Source organism: Rhynchophorus ferrugineus, unplaced genomic scaffold (genome assembly GCF_030347505.1).
Source record: "Rhynchophorus ferrugineus isolate W39M unplaced genomic scaffold, kcgeb_rfMv2 rfM4, whole genome shotgun sequence".
NCBI lineage: Eukaryota > Metazoa > Arthropoda > Insecta > Coleoptera > Curculionidae > Rhynchophorus > Rhynchophorus ferrugineus.
In genome coordinates, this window is record NW_027472583.1 from 30,009,091 (window position 1) to 30,027,388 (window position 18,298).

Genomic DNA, 18,298 nt, shown 5'->3' on the forward strand with positions numbered 1-18,298 from the left:
AAGTTAATGGTTTGGCCAGATTTGGGCAATTCATGATGCGCCGTTCCATTTTCTTTACATACAGTACCCGTTTGCATCCCTCGTTAGCGCAAAAGAACGAATAACATAAAAAAATGCAAAATTCTAGTAGTTTTGATCGCGATCTTTTTCAAACGTTAATGTAGTAGATGATTCACATTTCATCGCTCTTAATCAATCGTTTCAGAAGTTGCTGAATTTTATTTAATTTCGGCTATTCACAAATAGACACTCGGCCTTTTAATTTCTTACTGTTAATTCAGGTAGAACTTGCTAGAATCGAGCTTGTTTCGGGTTCCAGTAAATTGGTGTAATAACTTCACCATACCTCGAGATGAAATATTTTAATCCATAAACTTTCAATATATCTCCATAAATATGGACTATTAGTAGTAGGAGTCAATTCTTAGACAGAGCCATCCTCCAGAGGTTACAAAATAACGTGTTACGTCCCATCGTTGACGCCCCATATTATGTTAGCAATAACTATATATATATAATACTATATAAAATAATGAATGTAATCCGAAATGCGAGCGTAAAGTACACTGAGTGTCAGTGTACCCGAATGCACTTGCCAAACAACTAAATCCGACCTGATTAATAGACACATAAAATAGATTTAAAATGACAGAATAGTAATTAAATTAAGTATAATACTCGTATATAAGTTTATACAGAAGTTTCTGAATAAGCTTCTACATGTCATTGTATAACATAAATCTTTTTTATCATATTATTTCATATTATCATATCATAATATTATTTCGCTCTTTTTAGAACTGAAAAAGCAAAATATTTGAGAATGCCATTGATATCACATCAAAAAATATATAAAGTGAACATTGCATATACATGTTATCTAGCTGTTATTATACTTAATGCACACTAGAACAACAGAACTAGTTGCAAAATATGAGTCATGACTTTGAACATATACATGGGAAAACTTTGGGAGAATGTTATTGATGCCAAAATATAGATATGAATTACCTGAGATGGACCTGTATAATAAGCGAATTAAAAATAACACTCAAAATATTTTGAGGAATGATTTAACAAACCCATTTTTTAATTATTCTTTTAGCATTCCAATCTGGTAAATGGATAATAAGTATTTGATAGTACGTGTATTATAAAACAACATGTGGAATACAGCTTTCAATATATGATCTCCTATACAAACTTATAGACTAGCACTTAATTTATTTACTTTATATGTTATTCTAAAAACTATTCTGTGTGCCCATTAACATTTTGTGTGAAGCAACTTTTGTTTTTGTGAAAAAAATGGATAAAACGAATTTCGCATGTTTATAAAATATTGATTTTTAAAGGAAAAAAAAACATTTCAAGAAAAAAGTTGACCTGAAAAAAATCAACCATCAAGGATTGGTATGCTAAGTTTAGACGTGGTGGATAAGCACCGAAGACGGTGAGCGCAGTGGACGCCCGAAAGAGATTGTTACCGATGAAAACATTCAAAAATCTACAAAATGATTTTAAATGACCGTAAATTAAAATTGAATGAAATAGCAGACACTCTAAAGTTTTAGCAACTTTTGACCAAAACAACGAAGAGTTGATGATTCGGGGCGGTGTTTGAAGATGATCAAGCGTAATAAACCCGAGTTTTTGCATCATTATGTGACAATAGATGAAACATGGATCCATTATTTTACTCCGAAGTTCAATCGAGAGTCATCCGAGTAGCCTGCACACGACGAACCCGCTCCAAAGCGTGGGAAAACGCAACAGTCGGCTGGCAAGGTTATGTCGCCTGTATTTTGGGATGCGCATGGAATAATTTTCATTGGTTACCTTGAAATAGTAAGAACCATCAAAAGCGACTATTACATAGCGTTATTGAACCGTTTGAAGGACGCAATTGCTGAAAAACGGCCGCATTTGAAGAAAAAGAAAGTACTGCTTCACCAAGATAATGCACTGTGTCACAAGTGAAAACGATGGCAAAAATCCATGAATTGGGCTTCGAATTGCTTCCTTATCCACCGTGTTTTCCAGATCTGGCCCCAACGATTATTTTCTGTTCCCAGTTCTTAAAAGAATGCTCGCCGTAAAGAAACTTTCGTCGAATGAAGAGCTGATCGCCGAAACTGAGCCCTATTTTGAAGCAAAGGACAAATCGTACTACAAAAAATGGTATCGAAGAGTTGGAGTGTCACCATAATCAGTATATCACCCGTGAAGGGAATTATGTTGAATAAAAAAAAGTAATTTTGCCAAAAATTGTGTTTTACTTTGGTAGGCCGGGGACTTTTTAATTGACCTGTTAATCAGGTCGGATGGTAGCAAACATTTTAGCCTACGCACTTCAATGACATGCGCACATTTAATTGTTTGGAGAGTGAATTCGTGAGCTGCAGTGATACGCTTCAGAGTATTTTGGATCACACACCTTATGGGTTTCCAGGGCTATATCGTGCTGAATTAGTGTATTTATGGCGTAATATGGGGCGTGAATGATGGGATGTAGTATTTTATTTTGCAAAAACATTATTATTTAAAAATAATTAAAATAGAACCATAACAAACGTACAAGAGGTCTCGAAAGTTCTTAACCTGATCAATTATTCCTATCCATCATTGAAGGGTTTATCCAAAAAGTGTCAAAATCTACCATTTCTAGTCACTGTATTTGATGTCTTACAGTTTAACCCACTACCAGAGTTCTCCCGCATGAGTTTTCACATTTTAAATCGCCGTGGATCCATGAACGCGGTTGCATAACCGCGGACGGCGAAGAATTCGACCGGGGTCAAGATTCATCCGGCGGGTTCAATCCGCCAACTAACGGACAAACCGACCGGCGAGCGCTCACGAATTCCTTTCTATCTCCGTGTGAAATCTCCGGTTTGCACGCCGCGTCTCGCGGTGGCGAAGACACAGCACCATCTATAGATGCTCACGTGCCAATCGCTGCGTCAACAGAAGGGGTTGCGTTCCATATCACCCGCCGCTATCTAGGAATATTCGCAAACATCGTATATCATATCAAATTTTAAATGTAATGAACATATGCTATATATATAATATTCAAGATGATGATAATACGTTTTGAACTAAATATCTTTAAAGATTGTTTGAAAAGTTTGTATACAAAGATAAAGTATACAGCAATATTTATGATATGCTAGCCTAACATTAATCTAGTTATCATGTTAATACAATTGTATCAATCAATCGTTTAGGTTGTTTGTTTCAGTAATCCTCACTTTGGGTATTTTGGAAAATCGAACATGTTCGATGGTTCTATCAGTATCTGTAATAGTACTACGACATGATGTATAGTTATGCGAGAAGTATTTAAGAATAGTCATAGCTTTCAGTATGATGTACATGTTTCTTTGTTGATTTGATCTTGAGACTGCCAGAATTCTTCATGATATAATTCATATTTCTTTAGGGTTATTTACATGGTTCGGTGAATGAAAGTAGAAACAAATCAAACGGTTATCGTTACATGATGTGACCGTTATTTATTCATGATATAAAAATATAGAAATAACAATAGATACAATTATGGCAGCGGAGTTACCTGAAGACGAAGCTTGGGCAGTCAATGGTGACACGTCTGAACTGAACGACGGTCAGTATCTGAATCATCGAAAGTACCCTTTAGTAATATCCCAGATGAACGTCTCGGGGTTGCCACATAATCGTTATCGTTTTCTAGTCGGCGCTATATTCAACATCTGGGAAAATATTTCTGGGTATATTGTAGGCCGTTATTCTAACATGAAAAATTCGACATGCCTCAATTTCCAAGTCTTAAGCTAAAGGGCCTGATAATAGCTAAAATTATAAAATAACCTTTATAAAAATATAGAATAATTCATTAATCAGACTAATATATTGACAAGAAACCAATAAATTGCTATTCTAAATTTTCATATATCCCAGCAGAGCAAAATATTCAAATACTAACGAACCTTAATATGGAAAAAGAAAATGGTGTCAGCAAAATGACTTCTTTAAGATAACGCAGGTGATATGGCCTTAAGATTTGAGCACTGGTACGCTCACACTGTCCAACCCAAATAAGACACTCTAAATAAAATTATTTTTCCATATTAGTATTAAAAATGAAGTTATTCGATTAGCAGGCCATAATAAATATTCAGCCAAGGTCCAAAAAATATAAATCATTTAGACGTGTTTATGGAATTGAGGATGGACAAATTCACTCCACGAACTATACTGGCATTACAGAAATCGTTGAATTAGCAAACAAGATCGCTAAATAACTATCGCAAAATATTATCACTCAAATTCGCCACGACAACAAATTTCCAGTCAATTGTAGCCATTTTTTAAAGTTTATATACATAATGATCGAAGTATTTGATTGAACGATTACTCAATATTCTCAGTTTCGGAAATATTTGGTTTGGATGTGATTTTAGTCAGCCTATCTATTGGTGAAAATGCAAAGTATCAATGTAAGCAACTGTTAAACAACTTAACCTAACTGTTAAATTTGATGGTTTTGACCTACATAAATGAAAAGTTATCCATTAAGTATTATTAAGTTAATCAGTGTATGCAGACACTAATCATGAAAGGCTCTAAAGTGAATTTTTGACATTGATTACTTATTTGTTTGGTTTGAAGGAATCGGCTGTAGAGGTCCACCAAAGACTTTATAGAAACTTATGGTGATGCTGCTCCGCTATATCCCTATTGTCGATTTTGGTTTCAATAAAAAGGAATAGCCTGAAGGGCTTAAAGAGTTTGAAGGAAAGCGAAAAAGAACTTTCAAAGGGCTTAGTAGTTGACGAACCGACTGTTTCTAGACGGTTAGATATTAGGAAAGATCTAAAAGTACAGGAAATAGCTCCAGCACGACTATAGCTGCGGACGTCTACCTACGTCAATTGAACATATTGAATGACGAATTGTTGTTACAACCTTGGGCCACACATTGCAAGAGTTGTGACAGATACACTGATAGAGAATGAATAGGAGTTCGGCCACACCCTGCTAATTCGCCAAACATTCACCTTCTGATTACCACTTGTTCGCTGTTAAAACGACCTCGTTCATCAGCCATGTTTCCGGAAAAATGGGGAAAAGATGTAGGAATTAATGGAATATATTTTTAGTAATATATATATAATTTTAAGTGAAAAAAATATATATTAATGTGTTCAGGAGGATATTTTAGTTTATATTTAACTAACATAAATATCGGCTTTTGCTATAAAGGCAAGTCGATGTTAACGGCCTGATCTCAATTTAGGCCTATTGAAATTGAAATTATCTTTAGCGACACTTTTTTGCATTTGAGGACGATCACAGCTAATTAACAAGTCTAATAAGCATATAATAAGCATAAGATTAATTGCTTGAGGATATGGATATGGGCCATATGTTATGTTTCTGTGTTTGTGTGTTCGATGCTACGTGCTATAGAGCAGTCATCACAATTAACAGGTTGACCGTTACCCTCAAATTGACATTCTGCATGGAGAATTTGCGGGTAGCGCTGACATCAATTCACCACAAAGATCGTCCTATTTAATTCAGGCTATTCCTTGCGTTTTTCTAAGTCACAGATCTATATCAATAAGCCCCAATCGACTGATGCCCTCATAATCAAGATATTCTAAGCCAACACTCAAATTTAAATGGATCTATAAGACAGAGGCACTGGATATAAACTAAAGATAAAAAAATTTAAATTTGTTGATATCTCGCATACAGTTTGTGTCATTCTTTGAACAATTACCTACCCTAGTTGAAAAACTGTGTATAATGAGAGAACAATTATTATAGAATTTAATAATATCACTTCATTTATTAAAGTTAAGACGTTTACAAATATTAATAATTTAAGTACATCTTACAATAGATATGCTTAGTACAATCTTAATATACAAATTAATTTATTATTACTGTTTCTGTTGTACTTGCATTACTGCACAAGCAAGGCAAGTACGGGATTAATACGTCAGTTTGTAATTCCCAAATTAAAATAAGCTAAACTACTTAAGCTAATACTAAGTAATACACTAAACAAGATCGTATGGTTTGGTATGGTGGTTTTGTTTAATCTTCTGATTTCCTGCGTGATGTCCAGCTGCACTGTTTCCACGTTGCTGTGATTTAGCAACATTATTTTATGTTTTAAGGCGAAATCTTGGATCACTTCGTATATACATTTGATTTCGAGGTCATCGTGCAGTTCTTCGTTGGTTACGTAGAGACAAGCGTTAGTAATTAATCGTAGAACTTTGTTTGGGTTTGTAAAATCTCTTTGATTTTAGGCTATGTTGTGAGTATTTTCCGACTGACCAGTACAGTTGGTAGACTTTGAGTCCAATCTGCTCTCATTCTTGTCCAAGATGATGTTTCCAATTTAACCTATCATCGAGACGTATTACGAGGTATTATTTAGCCATGTTTATCAAAATCTTTGTGATATTAGTGTAACTAATTCTTTTTATTTATTGTGAATACTTGACATTTTTTTTTTCGATTAATTTCTAGAAAAAAGCTCTGCTTATTGTAATCAAATTGCGTTTAATTGTTTTTGCTTGAATAACAAGCAATTAGTGTGTATTAAGTTTATATTTAACTCAATATAATGTATATATCGCATTTTAATTAGTTCGCGTGTCACCGGAATAATCGATGCACAAAAAAATACGTAATTGCTATGGAGAAAAACCACATTCGAATTATTATAGCGTCGTTATCTAAAATGGACGAAACAAAAACGAAACAAGGTAAATAAAAACCAAGCTAGCCATGCCCGATGTTATGAAAACCAATAAGGTGTCACTGTGTGTGACATTATGGAAACTATTTTTAAATGTACACATATTGTACGCGTAATTACTAAGCGGCAACAATCAGAAAATTGTTTCGCTATGACAGCATAATTGGACGGCAATAATTTGTTGACGCACACGAGCGCAGATGCAAAAACAGACCCGGATTTCGTTTCGAACCGAATCCTAGATCACAAAAAGATCGATTAGAAAATCGTTTCCGCCTCATAACAAATTTACGCGTCGATCTGCAGTGCGGCCGCAGAAAAATAATGTAATTTAGATATTGCCAATTTAGAAGGTAAATTCATTCTATAAATATATAACAAACAAGGAAGTCTATTGAGAAACTTAAAAGGTATTCTCTAAATAATGAACCGTTCAATAAGTATCCGACCTAACAAAAAAAAATCGGATAACTTTTTGTTTGTTATTGCAAAGATGTTTCTAGGCATTTTGGACTACTTTCACCAACTGCTATACATATTAGTTAAGAGTATAGTTCAGTCGATGTTATAGTGGAAAGATGTTTCATCTATTGTTGCATATCGACGTAAAAATCCCTGTTTATTTCGCTTGAGCAGCTAGAAACAGTGCTCTGAATTATCGACTCGGTATTATATTCATTTTTTCACTTTAAAAATACATTTATTGAGAAAAATGGCTACAATATATATTCGCGTTATTTTATACAACTTTCAGACAATAGGGCAATACTGTGTCGAAAGGGTGATGTTGGTGTAGTTCTTCAACATTTCAAAATCATTATGCCAGTTAACTTATACTGAACTGACCTGAACTAGTGGTAACCAGAAGAAGCTATATCTGATGATTACGCTGGGTGCGGCAGAATTTCCTATTTGAGCTGCAACAACGTATCCTTCATAGTTCTAGCACCGCGTGGATGAGCGTTATCATCGAGAGGATCGCTTTGCATCTGTTACTCGCTATTGTCGGTTTTCTTCGCAACAATATGTCATTCATATAACTTCAACAATGATCACCTTCAAAAGCAAGGAATATAACATTATAAATGTATAGTGTAAATAAGTCTGATAAGTACAGCAGGTGGGACAATAATTCGCTGTCAAGTGTAGAAATGATGTCTTTGGACAGTTTCGATGTTTGGAATGAAGCATAGTAGTGTTGCTACATCACTTTTTTGTGTTCTTACAACTTTCTGTCACATTTTGGTTAATTGTTCTTTAGTTAATTTGAACGATCAGTATTGATTGCTCGCTATTTTTTTTAAGATCATAATTTATTACAACTTGTTTAATTAGCAAATTACCATACGATAAAATGCAACAAATAAATGCAATAATAAAAGCAACTATTACAAAAAGTAACAGAGCGATATTAAATTTTAAACTGTAGCTCGATATATAAAATAAACACGAAATTTTTCCTATAAAATGTTGGGATAACACACACACATAGCTGAACTGACATCTAAACGTGTATAATATTTATTGAAAAACTCAAATACGAACTGTAGTTACTATTAACTGTAGATTGGATTAACAGAAGTTGGATTGCAGTTGATCGGTTGTTGAGACTGGCACTATGAGAATTTAGGTGCCCTATAACGTAAAATGGAAAAATTCAACAAAACACCCCTAGTCCGTCAATATTTGGGTTAAAATCTTGCAATTCAGATCATGAAAAGAAAACTGGTGGATAAAGGTACCGACGATACTCCGGCGAAGATACTGTAAATGCTTTTACTATATGTGGAAACTATCCAGACAGAACAATGACCACGTACATCCCTTTGGTTGTTTCTTCAAGAGTGGCGTTTTATATATTTTTTACGATTTTTTAATTTTAACGCAGATTTATTAAAGATATAATTAAATATACTAAAATAAACAAATGTAATTTAAAAGTTAAAAATCTAAATCTAAAAATATTTATAAAGTATAATATATCGTTCGATAAATTATATTCCGTAAAAATTACCTCAAAATTTTAACTAAATATAATCCAAATGAAAAATTATATTATATTTTAGGCATCAAACTAGAAGAATATTTTAAACATACGACAGTATAAATATAGTTACGTTTCACTGGCTGATAACTGAGAAAATGGTGCATGGTCCCTTTCAGTACACAAGTTCGCATGCCATGTCAATAATTGCCGAGAGATTGGTTGTTTTTTCCATTATTGCATTAGACTTGCTCTATTACATAAATATAATTTGCATAATTAGAATGTGCAGATCACCTTATACGAACAATACACAACTGCATAACTAAAATGCCGCTGTTATTAGTACCTACATTTAATAAAATGCTATAGGTTAAGTCCTGTTTTTAGTTAGAAGATGACAATTTTCGAGTTTCATCGATACAATGTAACATAATTTATAATGTAATTATAAAGGACGTCTATATAGGGTGTCGATGCTTAGTAACGTTTTGATGAATACAGTTGGTTCGAAGTTTAATTTATTGTATGAAGTATCCAAAAGTTTACAACATATTTAAAATGTGAATAAAATCGCACTAATCAAAGGAACTATTTGACCAACTGATTTTCAAAGAGGGTATAATACTGTTTCCAGTCGAAATCCAGATATTTCTAAAACCCCAAATTCTGCTACTTTGACAGTTAACGAAGCCAAAAGGTTAAAATGAGTTTCATAACTTAGAACATTTTTGTTTGAAAACTCAGCATCAATATGTTGGTGTTCAATAATCTGTTGAAAGAATTATTTTTGCTTTACGTGGTCATTATGTTGCAGTTCTTATATCAGTTGTACTTTATAATAGAAGATGCAGATCTTTGAGTATACATTTTACAGAGAATTTTATAATTCTCGTCCAACTTGTGTTGTAGTTTTGTGATTTTCCAGTCCAAGATTTCAACATAGGTGGTAGCAAATTCAAAAAGCATAAATTTTAGCCCTGTTTTGAATAGAAACAATATATTAAATAGAATTCTGGAATATATGCAAGTCAGTTCATTTCGTAGTAGTTAAAATAATATTGTAAATAGATAAAATACGTGTACTAGATAGGTGAAATAAGATTATTATGTACATATTTTATTTTAAGATGTTTTTTGTGTTAAAAATCTAAGTTTGTTTATTTTTTAACTATTACTGAGTTCCTTATTTATTTCTTGAAGTCGGTTCAATTTTTTTGTAAAAATATTTTATTTTTCTTCTTTTAGTTAGATATGTAGTCAATAAATTAAGCAGTTATTTTATTTAATAATACAATGGGTAGGTCAAGTATAAGTATAGCCCGTATGAGCATAAATATGGATAAAGAAACAATGATTGAAGATATGGAGCGCTTTGAGCCCCGGGAACCGTTACCTAGCCTAGGTGATTTGATAAATGTTCTAACTAAACTAGAATAACAAAACATTATTGTCCGCGCCGAGAATTGAACCGACGATTTCCGATTGGGAGCTAAATGCTTTAATAATTACAATATATATATATATATATATATATATATATATATATATATATATTTGTGTGTGTGTGCTTAAAAAGTATACTGAATGGCTTTTGCACTGAGCGACTTCCGATTTTCCATCACATCAAGTCAGCAATAACATTACACACAAATATCCGATTATTTTAGATAAAAAGAGAGCGTTTCCCTCGCTTTCTCCCTTTCCCCTTTTGATAAATATGATTAAAATTATCACCGGAAAAACACTTTGTCATACACCGATGATGATAAATGCTCTGGTGGACGAAAATCGACAATTATTTAAACAGTTTATGGAAATAAGTGGGTAGCAAAATCTGGAAATTTGTCATATAACAAAATGTTGAACGCGTTTCTGCTGCTATAAAGACAATTTTTCTTTCTTCACTGCGTTCTTTGTCTAATAGCAATATGAACATAATTACTCAGCTACAGATGTTTTATATTCTAGCAGAGAAATAAAATTTAAACTGTATGTAATTTTCATTGAAGGATAGTTTTATATAACAGGCACGAATCAACTAATGTATATAAAAGGTATAATTATCATTGTTCAAATTTATTGCATCTGGTTGTTTATAAAATATTTATTTAAAACACTACTTATTGCTAATTATGTATTTAAAAATAATGGAAGCAATGCTGAAATATTTACTGAAAATGATGATAAAACATAACAGAGATCTATAGACAAAATGTTGGGTAAATTAACAACAATCAGAAACAATTATATTTTAATATTTTTTAATCATAATATCATGTAATTCTAAATACTTCATCTATCACATCTTACAGATAGATTAAACATGCCAAACATGTTTTAAAATAACTAGATCCGCATCAGTCGTACTAGATAACATTTTAATGTATACCTGCAAGTACCGTGGATTCAGGAGTTAAATTTAGTTCTGATACATTTATACAAACATAATGATATGTATTATACGGTAATAATATCAGAAGAGATAATATTCGGACATTCACCGGAAATATTACACTGAGAGATCTTACCTCACTCACTATACTGACTAAATATTGTTTTTTATAGTCGTAACGTGTTTCAATTACTTTGATTTTAATAAAGAGATTGAGTTAGACTATAGATATTCAGAACTAATTTGAAATTTTTCCGCACTTGACAATGTGGTGAATAAGGATGATATTTTTTAAATGTGATATTGCTCTCAACTATACTTTAAAGTTTGAAAAATATTTTGAATTAAACGTTAAAACATTTTTTTCTCGGTAATCTTCCACCCATCACTGGACGGTATACATATGAGCTCATAGCTTCCTTAAAAATACCATAGATCATATTTCTAAATATCTAAAATACAATATTACAATAAATATCTAGATAACAAGATATTATTATGTCAAGTTAGACCTATTCTAGGAGAATAAAAAGATCCCAAACAAGTGATACAGCATAATAATATCCCTCTATAATCTTCGAAAGATTGTCTGTACTTCCCATTGTACTTAGCGATCAGATAATTTTGAAGGATAGCAGTCAAGTACGTAGACTAAACATTTACTACAATCCGTTTATTTAGAGTAGATTATTTACACAAAGAATCACCTATTTAAATGATCATGACATGTATTAATAATTATTGTAAGACATACTCATTGCTTAGTGGGCAATAATATGCTAACATCTGAGTTTCACAAAGTAAACTGATTTACATATATAAAACACTGTACTATTTCATAAACAACTATTTGTTTTCTAGAATTACCTAGTTTTTTCTATATTTAGTAATTGTGCTTCGTATTATACTAATTACTTTTCATATATTATTAAATAATATGAACTGGTGATCGTCCTGTGGTTGAAACTAGTTCACAATTTATTAGGTTAATCATACTTCTGTCATAATAGAGTAAAGGGATTATTATGTTACTAAAACTACTAAACTAAAATGCCACTTGATTGAACTTATTTTCCACTAAGTACTAACGAGTATAAATTACTATATTACTTACAACATTAACATTATAACAAAGTATCATAAGTAAGATTATTTTCACTACTAAAACAACTTCAGATTATCAAGTACAAGTATACATGATCTTTCTTTTATATTAATTTATAAATAAAAGTATGAAAGAATGAAGAATGAATGAAGTAATAAACGTTTTTATATTAAAACAGATTAGAATAGAAGAATTCTAATAGAAGAAATGAAGAATAGAAACTTCGACATTCATATTTGATACCAGCATGTATATTAAAACGTAAATTAAGGGAATTTGTTCACAATCATTAAATAAACTATTGATTTTTTAAAACTTAGGTCTACATTGTAAATAATCAAAGTAAATGATACAAAGATCCAACAATAGAATACAAAATCAAAGTAATGGATTCAAAGGTTCAAAGAATAAAATGTGATATAGTCACATATCTTATTGCATTAATCGTTAAACACCTTAACATTTATCAGTGCTTTAAAATGTTTACAAATTTACTGTTAGTATTTTCATTATTTCATTTATGCACTATTACAGGCCATATTTGTTATCCATATTTCTCACCTAAACTATATATTGCAAAAAACAATATGTAGACCAGGCGGACTAAAATAATAAATAAATTAAAACTTCTTTAGCTAAATGTTTAAATAAAATTGCATCGTTCTTTGCTTATTTATTCCACTCTTCGATCTCGCACTTCGCTATCGCATCTTCTATGGCTTTCGTTTTATCTACTGCTTTCTACTTTGTCTTATGTTCGATACGGGAGCTAAAAACTGACCAGCAAAGGAGGAATTAAAATTCTATAAAAGTATTTTATAACCATTACCATTATTTACAACATTCATTTTAACTCTTGATTTACAAATTAACGTATTTATTACCTGCATTATTTGATTAGTGCTTTGTTAAGAAATGCATTAGTAATGAAATCTGAAATTAATTAGAAGTTAATACCATTAATATTTACAGAAAAATCTTAATAATCTGTAACATTATCTCTAGTACAATAATATACTACGTCTCCAGAACCATACCAATTTTTTTCATTCCTTAAGGAAGAACAATTTTTCACAGCTGTTCTCTGTTCACCAGATATTAAATTAAATCAAAATATTTCGAAAATCTTAATATATTGTAAACAAAGAGAACAGACGTTTCTTTTTATTCTCAGATTTTGTTATTGTATCTTGGGATGACATATGTGAGATTTTTCTTTCAGAGCACAATAAAAAATTACACAAAATCATAAATAACACTACTTAAAATTTATTTTTAATTTTTTAAAAAATTTTTTAATTAATTTTAAAAATTACGCCTCGGTGGTTGTTATACTCACAACATAAACGACGATAATCTACCTTACAAGAGTTGAGGCTCGCGTCGCCTGAAATATTTGTTTATATATTTGATTCGGCTTGATTTGAGCGTATTTCGTTTCATTGGAATTTATTATTAATTTGTAGCACATGTGTATATGATTGATCATGTGATGAATATTGGGCCTAAAATTGTCTTCCTCGATATAAGCTTTAACAGTGCCAAATTTCGTGCATCCATATTTGGATCCTGTCCCCGTTTTCCTCAAAAAGAGAGGCAACATTTTCGCTTTATTTATTTGTTTATTTGTTTAATATATTTCAAAGTTTCCTTTTACCAACTAGGGGTTTTTCTGGACTGGACCTACAATTTAACGTGGGCTCCGAACCACGGTCCTCGGCATTAAGCCTACCGACTGGCGGGTTATCAATTTAGATGTCATCCCAGAAAACATCCGGTCTTACCCAGCCTAGTTACTGGCGTGACTGGAATTATTTCCTTGTCGTAATTTGCAATCTTGCTTAGGATCATCACAAATATTAAACAATCATAAACATAAATTCACGAGGATTCGAACCCGCGACTTTCGCAACACTAAGTGGACCGTGCTGTCGCCTTTACCACTGCTCTAACCAAACCGGCATTTAATATTTTAAAACACTTATTCTACATTAATATATATTCTTTTTTATTACAGGTGAGACTCTTCCAAAAACATCATTATAAGATTAGCGCTCAGGTAAGTCGTAAAAGTTCCATTTTTAACAATAACAGCCCCGTTCGGATTTCAATTAACTAATCATCTGATATCATTTTTTTATCGATCTCTGTCATCTCTTGGGTCGTTTTCGACCGTTTTCTCCATCCTTTACCGACCGACAAACGTCGGCTCACAAAAAGATATTTTCTTTTTATTAATATTGACTCGGCCGTCTTTTATTTGTGTTTGACCTAGAGGTTTCGATTTTGGTTTTACGTCCGCGCGCTGCTCTTGATTTCTTCACGTAGCCCTCGTTATTTGACGATTTTACCTGGCCGGTCAGGCTGACAAACTGACGAATGATGACGGCGGTGATGACCGACCGAACAAACAAACAGAATATCGTCCCAAATGCAAATTGATTTAACGTTTTGTTTTGCTTATATAATAAACAACATCGAGATGGCTTCGTTGAAGGATTTCGTCTGAAGATATTTGTTTTAAATAAAAAATACAAACACACCATTAAATCGCAATAAAACATATTCCTGTTGTTTGTTTCTATAAACATCGGTGTGGTGTCGTCCAGTACATTATAAGAGTTTTGTTTATATCAAAATAATATTAGGTCGCCAGTATTTTCTATGTAGTGGGTCTAACAAATCATCACATATTTCCTTTAAAGTTGGTCTTCAAGCTTTCGTTTAAAAGTTTTTTGTATTATATCCGACATATTTCAAAACTAGCATAACCTATAGTTTTTAAAAGTATCAAAACGCTTGTTCTGTTTGAAAATCGTTCATTTATCACATTTATTCAGTATCAACTTATTTATCAAGATAACAGAACAACTTCAAAATTTTTGAAAAATTGTTCAACCTATGAAGAAGCTTACTACCGTGAGGAACACATGCGTTAGTCACATGTAAAGCAGAATATTACATTTAACTAAAAAGCGTCTTCGAATGAGGTAGGATTAGAACAGGTGGTGGTATGAATGCGATGCCATGGTAGACCTTGACAATGGCTTGTGTCCAAAAAAACAGAAGAACAGAGCAGTCTATTTTCTAAGTGTATATTGATGACTAGGGATGCAGAAAAAATATCGATATATCGATATGTCGATATTATCTGAAAATATATCAATTCATTCATTCATATACATTTTCTTAGGCGGTTTAAATACTTTAATCGTTACAAGTGGCTAATAATCTGCAAAATCGCTATTGATTGTGAAAATATACAATCTTAGGGTAGCTTAAACTATTAATCATCATTACTACCCTCAACTTCTTGTTGAACTGCGAGAAGTAAAAATTACCCGATATGTATAATTTCAATCATGGATCCTCCACCAAGTCTGTCTAATTGGTCGGAATTTGCGACATACTTTGCTTTGTTGTAGGGACAGAGAAAGTATATGTGTTGAACAAAGGATTTTTTTCATAAAATCGGAATGAAGAGTTTCATGTTAGTCTTTTATATTTAGTAGTCACACTTCGTAACACAAACTTTGGAACTATTGTACTTATGCCATTGAGAGCCCACAGATTTTTGCACGTATTCCAATTACAGTTTTATTTTTACCATTTGGTTCAAAGAAAGTGCTACTGAATCAGGTTACAATGAGAGTCGGTTAATTCATCGATTAAAAGATGTGAGTATTTTTATGGATGAATTTTTATGATGTTTATAGTACATCAACAAATGGATGTTGATTTTTTGAGTAGAACTATTTTATAGTATCACTAGTATTGTATATTTACTAGTAGTACTAATTTATGAAAAATAATACTAAATGACTATGGAGAATTTTGACAAGAGATTGTTTATGTATTATCTTCTGTGCTATTCATTACATAAACATTATTAAAAAAATGCATTTCTTATTTAATTCAAAATTGCACCACACGCTATATATGTAAATATATTGCTGTTTCTATATATGTTATATAGAGAAATAACTTAATACCGACACACCAGTTTGGGTTTATTAACAAACATTCAACAATTGACCAGATGTATGGAATAACAGATGTAACTGAAAAGCCTATTAATATAAAAAGATATTTTCAGTTATGTCCTTAGATGTAGCACAAGTCTTCGACAAGGTATTGAATGACGGCCTTGTTCATAAGCTACAGAAAATATTATGGATATAAGATACTGAACTACTAACATTTTATATTACAGCCAGAATGTTTAGATTCTAACAAGAGAAGGCTTACTCTACATGAAAAGAAGCTAAAGTACGTTAAGAACCACGAGGATTGAGGACCAATTCTTTACTTACTTTACACATGTGATATACCATAGTGGAAATATATCAGGATGATTAGACTTGCTGTCGTAGACAATAGTGAAGAAGTCTCACGAAAATTACAACAGGCAAGTGATAATATAAATAATTGAACCCAAGCCCATGTGCAATCCAGGTAGAATCAGACCGCCCAAGTACCAATAACAATAATTAATACTATCATTCCATATAGCAACCACGCTAAGTATCTCGGAATGAATATTGATGCAAAACTTCGCTGGAAGGAATGTGTAAAAAGAATCAATGGAATCAGTACATAATAAATTGCTATTATACAAGTATAGAAACCTATATAGACATATGTTACATCATTCAATTATGAAGATGTTTCCAGAAAAATAATATAAATACAATGCTAGTTTGCCAGAACAAAGTCTTGAGAAATATTGTCGGTGCACCCAGATACTATAGGACTGATTACTTAGACCGATACCTTCAGAAAGCGACTGTTATTCAGGGAATCAACAGAATTGAAACACAAGAACACAGGATCCATTCTCATGTCAATATCGAAGCAACTCTTGGATAAACCCAGAATAGGACACATACTCAAAAGAATCAGCCATTTGATCTTGTGTAGTGTGATGTTGTGAGATGCATTTACTAAAGAATAATGGTAGTGGTAATAAACATTACTGCACCAGAAACTAAGATAGGGCTGATGGACCCTCTTAGATATAACCTAGATATAATAACTAGATTTAAATTATTGTAAAGACAAATAGTAGGTTAGTCGGCAACGACTGGTAACAATGTAATAAATTTTAAAATAACTATATATAAAAATGTTAGCGTATTAATATTTACTCTAAATATTATATATTGTCAATTATTATTGTATTAATTGAATAGTGTTTTCTACACGATTTAGTAGATTTTATATAACCATTTTGCGTATGTGCATGAATATTACTGGTGTATAGCGGAGTTCGGAGATTCTGTTCTTTGTCGACGTATTTGTGCATGTTCGGAATTCGGTGTCCTCATCGCCGATTCAAGACGGAGCAAGAACTAACAGCGCCGCAGCCACCGGCTCGGCCTGTTTGCTGACCACGGCCGGTCTGTCACCCACGATCCGTCCGTCCTTGACGACGCATCACCTTGTTTGGTGACGGCAAATCACTTTTTACAAGAAGTGGTCAGCTGGAGGATATCCATATGCGCGACCGCCTCGCGCGAACCGACGTCGTTCGACTTTTTTCGTCCTTTTAAATCCGTGGCCAGTGGCGCATCGATCATCTGTCAATTCCTCAGCCGGACCGATGCGGAAATACTTAGTGGCAATCAAAAGATCAAAAACATTTAATTTATGCTGCGTCATTTTATATTTTATCGTCATTATTTAGTGCCAGTTGCTTGCATATACTTTAACATATAACAGTTAAATTCGCTGGTTTTGGGAATTTTCTACATAAAACACTAGTTTCAGTATTGCTATAAAATTGTCTGTTTCTGTTTCAACTATTTACAAGATATGATCTGATATCAAGGGCAAATAACGGACTCATTGGAGGAAAACCTAGGGCAAATTTGTAAAGGACTTCCAAAGATGTTAGCTGCATAAGTCATCCATACTGAATGCTTTATAAGTAACATGAATTTATATGTGATGTGAAACGTCTAAAAGGTTCGAAAATGGCTACCATACGAATTCACTGAAAATGCCGAACCGTTTCAACGTTTATATTACATTGCTTGGAGGAAAGCAAAA